Consider the following 14,195-nt stretch of genomic DNA (forward strand, 5'->3'; position numbering starts at 1 on the left):
TGCGGGACGAACCATGATACCGTTTGTTATTAGTGGCAGCGGTAGCGGGATCCCACTAGGCGGGAAACGAAAACCGAACCGATGGCGATGGTTACAGTTCAGTAAGAGCCCATATATCTGTATAGGATACTGCTCGTCTCTTCCATCGATCTCCCCCTGTTCCTGCTCGGCGGAAAACATTGCTCAAACTTGTTGGCCAGCGAATAGCAGTGGCTCTCCTTTCTATATAATTTGCTGCTCGTATTCTCTTCATAAGAGTCAAACAATATACGCATAAATCGCTTGCACCTATTATATTGCTTCGACTAGATATTACTCTATACCGTATATTAATAATGTGATGGACTATCGCCATTTTAAACGATAGCTAGCTTTTGTAATGTTCTAATAAAGACGTTACGTAAAGGTTTTTACAATTTCGATTAATAGCTGTGCACATACGTGCAGGCACACTATACGATGTAGTATGAGACGGTTTTATCGGGCTCTACTTTCGGCACCAGCTCACCTGGGTGCACCAACGCTGCGGCAACAGCGTCTGATGAGGTCTTTTGGGAGGCTGATGAGATCTAGGGTCTGGGCGACGCTGCCGTTAAGGGCGAGCTCGGCTCTTTAAGCCGACAGAGCCCAGCTGGAGTAAGTTGACTAATTTTGTGAACTTGATCTTTGCCAGGCTCTGTTCGTATATTGTCAGTCTAGACAAAAGAGGATAGGTTCGCGTTTATTTAGTGCAGGAACATGAAGAAGGGAGGCAAATAGGATAGCATCATAAAACAGTATATGACACAAAACGCAACTTATTAAAGTAAAACTAATAGGTATTTAGACCTACAAAAAATGGTTAAATGTATAGGAAAAGGCCAGCTTAAGGCCTAGTATAACGCTCCCGTAAGAATAACAACAGAAGCAACACGAGACAGTTTCTTTTACTGTGAAAATTTATTTGGCTCACCTTATTTGTACCACATGGTAGAGCATTTAAATGAGCTTGTTTCTTCTCTAGAAAAAAAAGGTTTCACTAGCGTTAGAACCCTTCTAATTCAGAGCTATGTTTCGGTTCGCTGGACGCAGATCAGCAATGTTTAGGTCCTTAGAACTCTCCGAGCCAACCTCCTGACTTTACTAACAGAAAACAAATGCTATGGCCACACAAACTTGTCTACAGATATCAATAATAAAAGCAAACATTACAACCTAATCCATTCATTTCCAGAGCGTCCTACTATTGTGCTATTTGCATGTATGTGATTCAACTTTGGAAGAAAGCCTAAGGACGCTTTCCTACTACAGATTTTCCCTCAGCTGTCGACGACTAACTCAACCCGGCTGGGTCTACGACAGCGGCACGACCGGGGTCCCAGACGACGCCGTCGACTTTGCCCGGCTCTTGCGTCACTTGTAGGTAGGGAACGGACGTTTGGGCCTTGTCTACAGACGCTGTTGGCACCTGCTCGAGGTCTGTCAATCGACGCTTTGTTTGAACAGAGACACCTTCTTTTCCGTGTCACGCCTCCAGCCGCTTTTCCACCGGTCGCAACAACTCGCAAGCTGCGATCGAACACCGATCCCATAGAAGCAACTAGACTAGCTCTCCATACATTGTAATCGGCAGTATTTGACTCTCCTGGGAGCACTTGAATAGGTTATCCGCGATGGATATACGACTGCTGAGATTGCTGGCTGGTTAACGAACGCAAGTTTTTCGAGTGCAGCTTGACTGGGCTGAAAATAGCGGTAGGCGAAGTAGGAGCAAATTGCTAGAATATTATTTGGCAGGATTGAGTTAGGTTTTCAACGAGTCCCAAGATCGAGTTAAAGCTCGAGAGATTAGGGATGAGGTGAAGAAAATGGTCAATGCTTCCAGATATAGCGGGTGACCGATAATAACGAAAACACTACTACAGGCAGCGGTATAACCGCGTTACAATATGACTGTAGATTTTGCTATTGTCGACTTCATAAAGAGTAACTCAGCACTGTATCTATTGCCGGTGAAAGTATCATAAAGGAACTAGAAAAAGAGACTTTCATGGATATGCATTGAAGTTAGTTGGGGTTTCTGGGCTTATCTGTGACTGTGGCAGTGGAAAAGGAGCACTACTTTAAAATGGTTGATTTTAGCAGTTAGAGCTCACCGGTCTATTTAAAATTTTCATTATTGTTGAGTAGTTAGGGCTAATGGCATGTCAAGCATTCCAAGATATTTATTGATATTGTTGACGTTCAACAGAAATATCTGGAAGCAAAAAAATATAAACATTGAAGTAATCTCAATATCGCAATGTAGCTTACGTTCGCCAGTGTTTCAAGTTCGGATTGACTTTAAGAGACGACGTAATGTCCGTCTCCTGCGAGTTCCTCACCTCCCTATGTGCTTTAGACGCTCTGGTTTTGTCCTTAGAAAATATGAGCAGAAGTTCTTCTCTAGAGTAAAAGTTGAGCCTAATGTAATGAACTTGTTCATACACGGTAATCTTTACCAATCTGACAAGCGTACCGCAGACGTGATCGCGATGCCATCATCACGCGTTTACGCTATCTTGGGTAAAACGTCAGCAACATCTCAGTTCTTATGGCTAAGTCACTATTCGTTCACCTAGGCTATACGAATATAGAGAGTTTTCCGTAGGTGTCGCAGGTTAGGCGTTAAGGCGAAAAGATTGTGACACTATTAGAAAATAGTACTGAATATAGCTAAGCTACGCTATTGTCACACTAACCATAAGGGCTGCAATGTGAAATTGCTAAACAAGCTCATTAGCATTATCTATTGGAGGACCTTTTCATAGACCAATGTTTACGAGAATGTTAGTTAGTGGTACCTGTAAAGTAAGCAGGGTCATATAATGACATTGAGGAGCGCGCGAATGAAGACCTTATATTATTATAGGTTGACACTTAGGCGTAAACGCATAAACACTTTTCTATAATGTAAGGCTATTGCTATGAGTAGACAGGATAGATATAAGCTCTAAATATTATAAAATTAAAAACAAAATTTCAGGCACTTACCTTTCGATAATATCCGTGTTAGAATATCTATTTTAATGTTGTTAATTATGGTTTGTTATCATTATTTGTTATTGACTCCAACACAAGCTGTTGCCGAGTTGTTACGATTGCCGTGTATGTACATATGCAAAATTTATCTGGGTTACAGCCTGTTTCAAAAAGCGATACGATAATAACTTCTTCTAACCTAGTTTGCACTATATCCGGACAAGTTATTATATTCAATGTAAAATATAACTTAACGACCACCTCTGCGGCAATACCTTGTTTAGAAATTGCGACTATAGAAAAGAAGTCGAAAAGGAACACTAGCAATAGCAGATACGATATAATATAATACAATATATAAAAAGATACAATATAAAAAGAAGACCTTTAAGTTAATTACAAATATATAATAGTAGTGCAGTGCTTTCATAAAAACTATTGCGGCACAAAACCTAATTAATCGATAATCTTGCAGATTTGCCTCGAAACGAATACGTACTTCCTCTGATTCCTCTTTAGGGATGAAAATGATGAAAAGAGCGAAACGTCCCTTCGTGAACCTAACTTTCTCTACGGAATCCTATTCGAGTGTTGAAGATCAGCGAGAAGGTGACTAGGTGTCGAAGGTTAAAGGACAAGAGTGCATCACTGCAATCGAAAAGGCTTTTCACGACAACCTAGTTTGAAGTTTGATGACTTCGCCGGCCAACACTCGCATCTCACATACGATGTGCTATAGAATTATAATCCTAAGTATCTTCCTATAAGTATAATCCTAATATAAGAAGAATATAAATAGAAAATAGGTACCCTGTGAATGAACTTCAGACCAGTGGAAAAAACGCGTGGTGTACCCCGCGTGCAATTTGCCAAATGCTACTAAAAAGTTACATGAAACCTATGGCCGTTATAGACAAAGCATGATTCAGTCTCTATCGCTAACCAAAGAGGGGCCATACGAGAAAATGGCGTCGCCCCGAAGAGAATTCGAGTTTGACTGAAATGCTAGATAGGTTTAGACATAAAGTGATGGTGGTACTTATAATTTACGTCAGGGGTATCTACTACTATAAAATGCTGGCCGAAGACTAAACAATGAATGCAATCCGCTATTTCAAGTTCCTCAAGGGACTCGTGAACTTATGAGCAGAAATCGAAAGCACGCAATCCGATTAGATCCCATTGCGATGCTCTACTAATTCTCCGTATTGAGTGAAAAAACAATCCGCTTATTCTTCCGATTGAAGTTCGCGTGATTTTTCATGCTCTGAAGTAGTGGGCATCCATCCCACTATCGATTTTCTTCGAGACGCCATAAACAAAAAAATCACATCTATAAACGCGAATGGTTTGTGGAGTATGTGCTTGTCCAGCCATTAACAGAGCACTGGGACAAGTGTGTGAAAAAAAAAAAAAAAAGGGTAATTTAAAAAAATATTATAATCCAACTAATTTGCCAGCGGTTCAGTTTTGGAGTCCGATGGATCCGCTTTCAATAGTCTAACGTACACAATAACACATATTATCTCTATAAGAGTGCACATCTACGAGAAATATATTTATCATTTTAACCGCTAATGTTATACGCAGTCGAGCGCAGTTAGTCACAGACGATATGTTCCTTTTAGTTACTTCAATCATGATTCCCCTTCAGTGTTTTAGAGTGACAGTGGCTAGATTTGCAAAGAAATAGCTCTTCAACGTGCTGTGACACACGATGATTGCTTCATCGAGGATTGTCCCTTTGGTAAAAGATGTATGCAGATGACTTTGCTGGTTGCTAGTCATCAGCTTTGATTATCAAACTTTCTTCTAAATACTGTTAGCTATAGCAAAAACCCGATCAGTCGCCTGGGCTTATGTTACTCACAGAGGGAGATTCTAACGTAGGATTGGCTACTTTCAAAAGAAACAAGACCTCAAATGACTAGCAAAAACAGACTTGTCCCAGAACCTATATTTGACCTTAACAATTTGCATAATAATACTGAAACAAGACCAACCCATCTTACCCCTCTCGGTATCAGCAGACATCCGCTTCAGTCATATGCGTGGATTCTCCTATAGTTCTTTTCGTGTTGTCTTCTATTTAACGAATCCTCGACCTCTACAAACAATGCCTTCCGTAGCTAACCACATTTTGAGTTTTATTACGGCTCGTACTACTCGATACCAGGCTCGTATCGGAAGAAGATCGCTTGTTTTTTTTTATTGAATTTAAACCTTTCACTGCTGCTTACTCCATTAAGAACAGACTAATCTAAAGCAGAGTTTAACTAACGTTAATATATAGCTTTGATTGAAAAAATCATAATGCCTTCTAGTTTAGATATGATATATTTTGTAGATACCTAAAACACTACTGAGTTAATTTAGCTCCGACGATACGATCATGAGCGTCACATTGATTCAAGCTGAACCTGTTTCTGGCCCCGCCTTCGTTTACTATATTACAACATAAATTAGAGGTACACCAATGATGATCGGACTCCCAACGGTTTTTTGATGCTCACTACTTTATCCGAAGTTCACGTTGCTGGGCTCGTCAGCATGGCCGCGACCTTCGTTTAGGTACGGGGGACGAGACGTCGAGGAACCACTAGACGGCAGAAAAAGCAGGCATCGCAGCCGCTTGCTTATTCACCGAAGTGTACCCGGAGAAGTCAGGGAAGTTGGACAAGTAGAAATATGAAGAAAAATTAAAATTACTTCTTAGTACGCACTGACAGGATCTGTAAGATTAAATAAGATAAGGACGGCCATTCAAGAACGAGCGGAAAAGATATATGGTAATGCCATATAGAACCATTAGTACTGAAAAGGGTATAGGGAGAGGTGAACAGCGACGCAAAATACTCTTGTAATAACTGACAATAAAAAAATAGTCGTAGAGGATCGGCCTCTTATCAAGAGACGCTGGCGAGCGGCATCGTAAAATGCACACCGAATATTCAGGTGTGCGCACGTAATGGCAGTGTAATACAATGGTCAATCAGTGTTTCATACTAAATATACAATACTGGAGATTACTTAGAACACTCGGAACGAGCCTCATTTGAACAGAGATTGTTACCAACGCTTGATGGGGTCGATAGCCGTATAATATACTAATACTTTTGTTATAAGATTATTGGCTGTAATGCTACGTGCTGGCGAAGAAAAAAACAGCTTCCCCTGAAGAATAGAAGCAAATACTTGCATATAAAACCACAAACAGCACAAACTATTTAGTGATTGAAGAACCCCCAAAAATGTTACATTTTTATATAAATGGGTATCGATAGATTAAAAATATGACAGAAGGTCTCTTATACATGACCATTGATACGTTTTTGAGATGATTAATAATGAGAATGTGAGAAAGACTCTCAGTCAACATATGCTACTTCAGCACTAACTTAACATTGAGCCCCCGTAGGGATTAAATATAGAGAGAATTGTTCTTAGCTGAGTGTAAGCGACGTCTGTGTGCCTTACTCACTCTAACTACAGCAGACATTGATGACAGCTGCAGCATTTTCGCGTGGGTTCGCATGAGCTTTTGGGGGGGGGCGGGGGGGGGTCTCTCGGGACCCTCCGCCCCAGTGGCTTCACTCTACCTAGTAGCGTCCGCTAAAGTCCTTGTCGATTGAGGTTAATCAGGCGTAATGAGCCGTTTGATTTCAAAATAGCAGACATTGATTGTGGCTCAAAGCTTGATCTGGAGCAGTAGGTCGAGGCGCGCCTAGTCTATCACAGATCTAAATGACCTTGTTGAACAACGCTTTTATATAGCTAGATACTAAGATCTGCAAAAATATACGCGAACGAACAATTTACCAGATGCACTTGATGATAATATTAAGGCCGTTGTTTACACATATATATGTGAAAAGTCCTTATTTGCTTATACCAGCTATGTACCTTACAAGCATCTTACGCTTGGCTACTCGAAGCAGCAACTAGTTTAGGCCTCATTTATTGATAATGTGTAAGGCGATATAAAAAACTTCAAACTGGCAATAACTTAAATAACGCTTCCGTGATATTCTTCTAATGACGGCGTTCTAATAAAGAGATGTCACAAAAAAATACATGCTTTAGATCGAGTGTTCGGTAAGTGCCAAGGGATACTTTTCTTGTGTTGCCTAAGTTTTATAGGAATATTTTGCCCGTAATCATGTCCCCGACTTCACGTAATCACGTCCTCATTGACGAGGGAACTAGAAGAAATCATCATAGGCGAGAAATAGGCTCATTTGCCTTTTCGCCAAAGGGAGAAACAGTTTGGTCAAATGGTCATTGAACGTGAACAGAATCTTTCGTTTTCAATTTTCTGCGTAATTTCGTTTCGAATACTTCGCCCACCCACTCGCCAAATGCCCCTGCTTTCAGCGCTATCATCAGAGCAGCTCATACAGCCCCACTAAATGTATGTGTGTAATATATTGGGCAAGTGTAACGCTGTACCGTGTCCGTGATAATAAATGGAATATTTTACATGCACAATACACATTAGAATTTGTTTGTTATCATTTAGATATCATGATTTTGGGCTAATAATTAAAGAAAGTATTCACATTGTTACTACTGTTATTCAGCAATAACAAGGCTCACCGAGAACTCAGAACTTCAAAAGTCTCAAGAACATATATATATATATATCGCAAATGGCTTTAACGATCCAAATTACTCAAAAATCGTAATCCCATGGTTTTTGTTGTGTTGGCTTGCCCTGAATATAGACCACATGGTGCGAACAGCATCCGTAGGGAAAAATCGGGCCTATGCAAAGAACAAGCACAAAAAATGTACATCCTCGCTGTTAGACGCCTCAACTTCGTTACCTTTATCAGTTTACCAGTAAAAGTTACTCGGTGGTTCCAACTCTGCTGAAATTCAAGTATTAAGTTCACGGTCAAGTAGAGTTGGCCACTAACCTTTATTAACTTCTATGATATAAACGGTGATCGCTCTATATTATACGTTCCAGCTAAGATACGGATCTTTCCATAAATTACGTTGACTTTGTCTTTTCCGCATATACGAATGTCTTCTACTAGGTACAGAAATGTATTTAAATGAAAAAAGAACCTCGTATAGAAATTCCTCACCGTGTTTTCCGTCCAACATTCATTATTTTTAGAATAACTGAGGTAACTGGTGCAACCTACAGCGTTTTCCTGGTGAATCAAAAGCCCACTAACTATCAATGCGTCAATAATGAAAGATTAGTAATACCCTTTTCCCTAACGGCAAATCCTCTATTATATTGCTTAGGAATCACGAGCCCAAACATAACAGGGTGAAGGCTGCATACGTGATTTTACCACAACGGTTCAGTTTTTTATGGCTACTGAGCTTATTCACATACACGACCTAATTAATAGTCTACGAACAGGATACAGGTGTTAAGCAGAAAAATAAGTAGGTTTTTGTTTTGTGGTCTAGTAAAAGGTATTGCCCTCGCTAAAAATCTGAAGCACTGGCCGCGGCGGAGGCCACGATGGCACGTGGCAAGCCAAGACCTGTTGCTATTTGTACAGAACCGTGGGAAGGTGCTTAGGCAGCTACCTTAAACGCTTCTAATTATGCGATCCATCTCTATTGCTGCCGCCTACGTCGCTCCGTTCGAGTCAGCAACTGTTTATTACATGATGACCCGAAACATGGCCAAGCTAACCAACAAACTGGTGTTAGTTAATTAGTGAATTTGGCGAGTTGTGTTTCGGGAACCTCTTTCGCAGTTCTCCATAGTAGCCGTAAATTTTTTTTTGCTATGTATCGGCCTGATTTACGAAAACAGGAGCGTCACTTGGCTTAGTCTACAGTAGTTAGTATGTCGACGCCAAAGCGCGATAATGAGCTAGGACCAATTTCCGCCTGGTTCCATGAGAAGTGCCAGGAGAATTCCGGCAGGCGAGAGAGGAAGCTGGACTCCCGTTGGTTATAGCAGACGATTCACGTATAGGCGCCAGCTACAACCATCAAGAGGCTGCAGAAGAAAGGGCCTAGGCAGAAGTGGCGGCCGGCAGGCGGCGAGTAAACCTTCAGTGAGGTCTAACTGTGCAGGGTCTGAAGTGAGCTATGAGTGCGAAGCAGAGAAAGGGAAAACATTACTCCAAAAAAAAGCCACAGAATGGAGCCGCGCGTATATTACTATTATTCTTCTCTTTCGTCATTGTTACAATAATTGGAACTTTGTAGTGTTCGTTGATCTTGGCCAATCCTTGCAGGGGCACCAGTCCTTTATAATCGTGGTCTAAGTCCGATATGATGGACTGACTGTACGCAACCCACAACTTACGTTGGAGCAGATAATGGTCAAAAAGATAAATAATTAATAAATCCAATTTATGGCTATGATCATATCAGTTTTCTAGAAGGACCTGATCTTCAGGTAAAACGTGATTCAGAAGGCATACAGATTAACCTGTATTTATGATCGAGCGGAGGCAGCCGTGTGAAGTAATAGTTAATGACAGCACCAGACGCGAGCTTTGAAGCATTCAGATTAAGCTTTTAAAAGGAGTCAGAGTATTACTCGGCTAGATAAGCGGACGTTATTTAGGCTGTGGAACTTCTTTGAGGAGAGTACCTGCAAAGCAGCTTCAATTCGTTGTCCTGAAAAGGAATCTGCTGAATTCTATACAATTTTTACGACTAGCTGATCGAATCAGCGGTCACAAAGAAGCCAATAGAAAGTCCGCTCCCATGGCCGGTAGTACTTCGTTCGAACTAGTCACAATTTCTCAACGGTTACCCTTAATACTTTGTAATACCTATATATTAAGTAACTATTCAGTTTTACGAATCGACGAAAGACTTAGTTGGCACAATCGCCGCATCTACTAGAAATGTAGAATGTCACAGTCTTTCAAGCCAAAATGAGCCTGTTTCTTATTCTGACCCTATAGCTGGGAGTTTTTACGGTTTGGCAACGCTAGATTCATCTTAGTTTCTCAACTTTAAAAAATTAAACTTCAGAAGTCCTAAAGTATCGAAAAGTTACAATACAATTGCCGAAAGCCGTAGCGACAGCCTTATTTCTAAACGATATCCGATTTTTCGTACTGCTAGTCTAGGATACCTTTTCGTTTTCTCCCCATCGAACCGTAGACGCCTAGTACGTAAAACTGATAGAAAAAACTTTGGCGAATAAATTTGCCGACCGTCATTGCCTTATATTTTCACTATCTTCGAATAGCTTGAGATATTTTCAACTCAACGCTATCTAAAGTTTTGAGATTTTCAGATAATTTCCTTACCAGCCACAAACGAGGCTACCATGCAGACCGAAAACTACAATTTGGCAAGCCCCATCTCTGTCATCCCTGCTTCTGGACAGTGGTCGAGTCGTTCGCTGAATGCTAAATCTACTTCTCCGAAAAAAAAGAACGAAGGATAGAGAAGGAGGAATTGAAAAGACCGCTTGCCGCATTGCCTAAGGTAGGTACCACTTATAGCGACTTGCAATGACTTTGTTGACTTTTTGGCCTTACAACATCTATGAGCTAGCAGAAATGCAGCCCAGTACCAGGTTTGACCAGATAGTACTGCCGGTTATGTGGACAAATATTTAAATTTCAAATCCAGCGATAAAGGCCTTAAGGAGATTCAATGGCTATCTCAACGTCCTGTCTCTGTCCGCTTATTCGTTCTTGCCATCTCTCAGCAGAATCCGAAGGTCGATGAAGAAGAAACTGTGCAGTCGCATGGAAAATACGTGCTCAGCCATTGTCGATGTTTCTTTCTAAGCTGGTAACGTCTCCGATTGTGTTCACTTGAGTGCATTTACCGCAAATGCTACAGCATTGCTGTTCATATCCTGGTTGACGAAATTGCCAGGACTCTATTTTTTGGCGACACATATAGAATATGTCTAAAAGGTGACGAAGTGGCAGTGGAACGGAAATAAGACAAGAAGCGGCTGGCCATTTTGTAGATCCACCTTCAAGTCGTCTGTCTTTAACGGGTTTATGTTAACTTACGATAGTAAATTTGACAAACTATCCGCAAAGTTATTAATTCATCTTTCTTAGGATCGAAAACATCTAAAGGAAGCCATGCACGAGGAAAAATTATGTATTGAAAGTTTGCGTACTATTTTTTCACAGAATTATTTCAACGACCTCTAAGATTACTAGAATACACTAAATTCAAGTTAGAAAAACCGTTTTATAAGTTAAACTGTGAGGGAATGCATTCGACCTATTTTCACATGAGTTCTACACGCTTTGACATACCGCGCACTTTTTAGGCTATTTCACAAATACATTTCCTGAAATGTATATACAATAGCTATATTTGAAATTGCGCGGACATTTTGGTCTAGAGTTTATTGTACGATATAATACATACAGTCTTGGTATGGAGTGGTAAAACGGTACGAAACTAAATTAGCCAGTTTCGTATCTATGTAGCTTATGAGACGTTTTTCTCTTCGTTAACCAGAACCATATATATACGTATGCCAAGCGTCAGAAGCGTATTTCCGAAATATTAACATTCACCTTTGTCGTCAATGCGCTCAACGGACGCAAGCCTCAACTAAGTGCTCGCATAGGTTTACGTAAACGTACCGCCGGTCAACTAAAATCTGCCGCCAGTCTAAGCAAACCAGAAAATTACGGAGCATGCCCGCCCATAACTGTTTTGTGGTTACGCTTAAACTCATATTCATAGGGTCCTATAGAACGATACTACCAGCACATCTTTAGTAGCATACATAAGGTCCTATTCGTAGCTGTTAACAATGGTATTGATGTCAGTGTTATGTTTCCCAGACAGCTCGCTGTCATGACTGTTTTTCTTAGAAGCCTAGTTCAACATATTTTGCACGAACGTTGTGTTGTACGCGGCCAGCCATTTACGATTTGTACGTGATCAAGCAGTTTGAAAATACGACAACATAGTGCCACATTTTTTTAAGATGGAGTCCCGTGCATCTCCTGCAACTTTGTTTTCTTGCGCGCCTCCCTTCATCCTCCGAATGGTATCTCCAGGAAGCAACCGAATTCTCGAACGGTGTCTGGGTACAGTAACATAATAGCAACGAACTAGTCTCGGCGGCAAGACGCATCACATACCTCATACAAGCTCAGATAAGCGCCTATACATACGTCTATATAGTAGATAAATCTTTACCCAACAAAAATAGGAACAGTCTTCGAAAGCGCATCGTTCCAGAGACGCTCGGCGAACCCCCCATTCCGAATCACACGGTGATGAGTATTGTCCATACGACGCGTAGTTAATTACGGGGCACTACGATCCCCTACGCTCGAAATCGCTGCGGCAACACACGCATGACACATATTAGTTATACGACTAAACAAAACACGCCGCGTTCGTAGCATCACCAGACATTCGCGGCGAACATCAACCCTCGAGCGCCAAGTAGAACCTAAGGGGGCATACAGTGCTTTTACATAGATAGAGTGGCAGAAAAGAGCAAAGGGAGGATTTGAACAAGACAAAGAAACGGCTAGCGTGCAGGTGGATCCGTCGGTAAACACGAATTAGCAATTCTGATTTTTCTCCGATCTCCAACGGCGGTATTTGCGCCCAAGCGTCAGTAGCAGCGGGCTTAGCCAGGCTTGCGACAGCTGACGATTCGACTCCTACACCCCGCTTTAGTGGCCTTACGCGATGTTGTTTCGCCGCAGAGCCGCCATGAACGCCTGACTACTATCAGCGGGGCTCTACATGGTTAGTCGTTCGTATGATACACGAGACACATAGTACTCGTGCAAGAACGTACGGACGCGTGACGTGTGAAAGGCTGAACGGGGCCTGTGGGGTCGGAATTGGGGTTGGATCCATGCAGATCTCGGAAAAGTATAAGTTACCGTACAGTAGTCTATAGCAGGATAGCGAGGATAATGCGCGCCAGCGGAACTTTAAATAAAAAATCGCACCATGGTTCCGATGCGGATGGTGTTGGTTTTGCTGATTGTGATGGTGTGGATCGGGTTTGGGTAAGAGACAGAGGAACGAGAAAAGGGAAAGGACAGACAATGTGCTATGCTGTGCTTCGGTGTCGCTCATGACGTTAATGTCCTTCTACTTCTCTTGTACTGATGGCCCCAAACAAAACTGGGTTGAATCGAGCTGTCACGCAAACACTCCATCATAGACGTTGCACCCAGAAGGAGCAGAGGTCCGTAGAAAGTAGGACACACGAAGCTCAACAATACGGCGGGAAAACCCAACAAACAAACAAGCAAGGGTGGCTGAGTGACCTTTACCAGAAATAAGTCATCGGAAAAATTATGCTAGTCTACTGTTGGAGTTACTGGTGTAGTAGTGGGCCTCGTAAGCGTGCCCAGAAAGACAGTAAATAGACAGCTTTTGTGTATGCAGGTAAAGAGTACACGCTGGAGACCTTATCGGAGCTAAATGATAAGCCAGCTCGCAAAGAGCGCTTAAATTAGATCCTAGATCCGGGAATTTTCTTTGACTGTTATCCTATTTATCCTAAAAAAGTACTGGCATTTACTTTTTCGAGTAAAGCGTTTCCAGTTGTGAGTTCTGTGAAATAGGCCGCAACTGTCTTTCGACTTGTAGTTGGCATCAACGATAGTTTTTGGACCTTTCTGTGTTCTGCCTTAGTTCTGCTTAATACCCGCGTTATAGCCACCACTACCATTATATATATTCTTAACGAGCCAGTTCCTGCTCAGAAAGGGGCACAAACGAAGCGCACGCATACGACTGAACTAACTTTAAACTTCTCAAGTTACTAACACTATATTTATATGTTACAATTGTAGATACAACTTATCAGAGTCTGATTCGGCATGTCTGCCGATCGACGAACAGCTCTCTTCCCGTTGCTTCCGATTTTCTTCCAACTAATGCTAGTCCAGCCCCAGGTGTAATGATCCGAATGGCAAACCGTTCTGGTTAGTCGATGACAGCCGGTGTCAAACATCATCCGCCAGTTAGGTATACATTCTATTAAACAGATTTTGCTCCGTTCAGTAAAGCCTTCTGTGTCATCGCTTATTGTTCAGTGTTCTTGCGACCGAAATTTCATTGCAGTAAGTAGCACGATCGACGAGAAACAGACACGCAGTGGACGGCGCTAGCTTTCAGCAGACAGAAAGCTAACCCCTTACCTTCCCTTGAAGTTGCGTAGCTTACTTCAATCGACCCACTGTGGCACAACAATTCACACTCGCATTGCCTCGATGAAATAGACAGGTTCAGCC

At 41.7% G+C, this 14,195-nt stretch overlaps 1 long non-coding RNA gene across 1 annotated transcript in view; it reads right to left on the bottom strand.

The window, feature by feature from the left end:
• Positions 1–937: 937 nt before the first annotated feature.
• The window catches only part of LOC147755744 (uncharacterized), a 52,993-nt gene continuing 39,735 nt past the window's right edge, over positions 938–14,195 (bottom strand). The window contains exon 3 of the long non-coding RNA XR_015326541.1: positions 938–5,732. This is a non-coding gene — a long non-coding RNA (uncharacterized LOC147755744). The remainder of the gene's footprint in view (positions 5,733–14,195) is intronic.

The sequence above is a fragment of the Varroa destructor genome, unplaced genomic scaffold (assembly GCF_002443255.2).
Source record: "Varroa destructor unplaced genomic scaffold, Vdes_3.0 BEIS01000004.1, whole genome shotgun sequence".
Taxonomy (NCBI): domain Eukaryota; kingdom Metazoa; phylum Arthropoda; class Arachnida; order Mesostigmata; family Varroidae; genus Varroa; species Varroa destructor.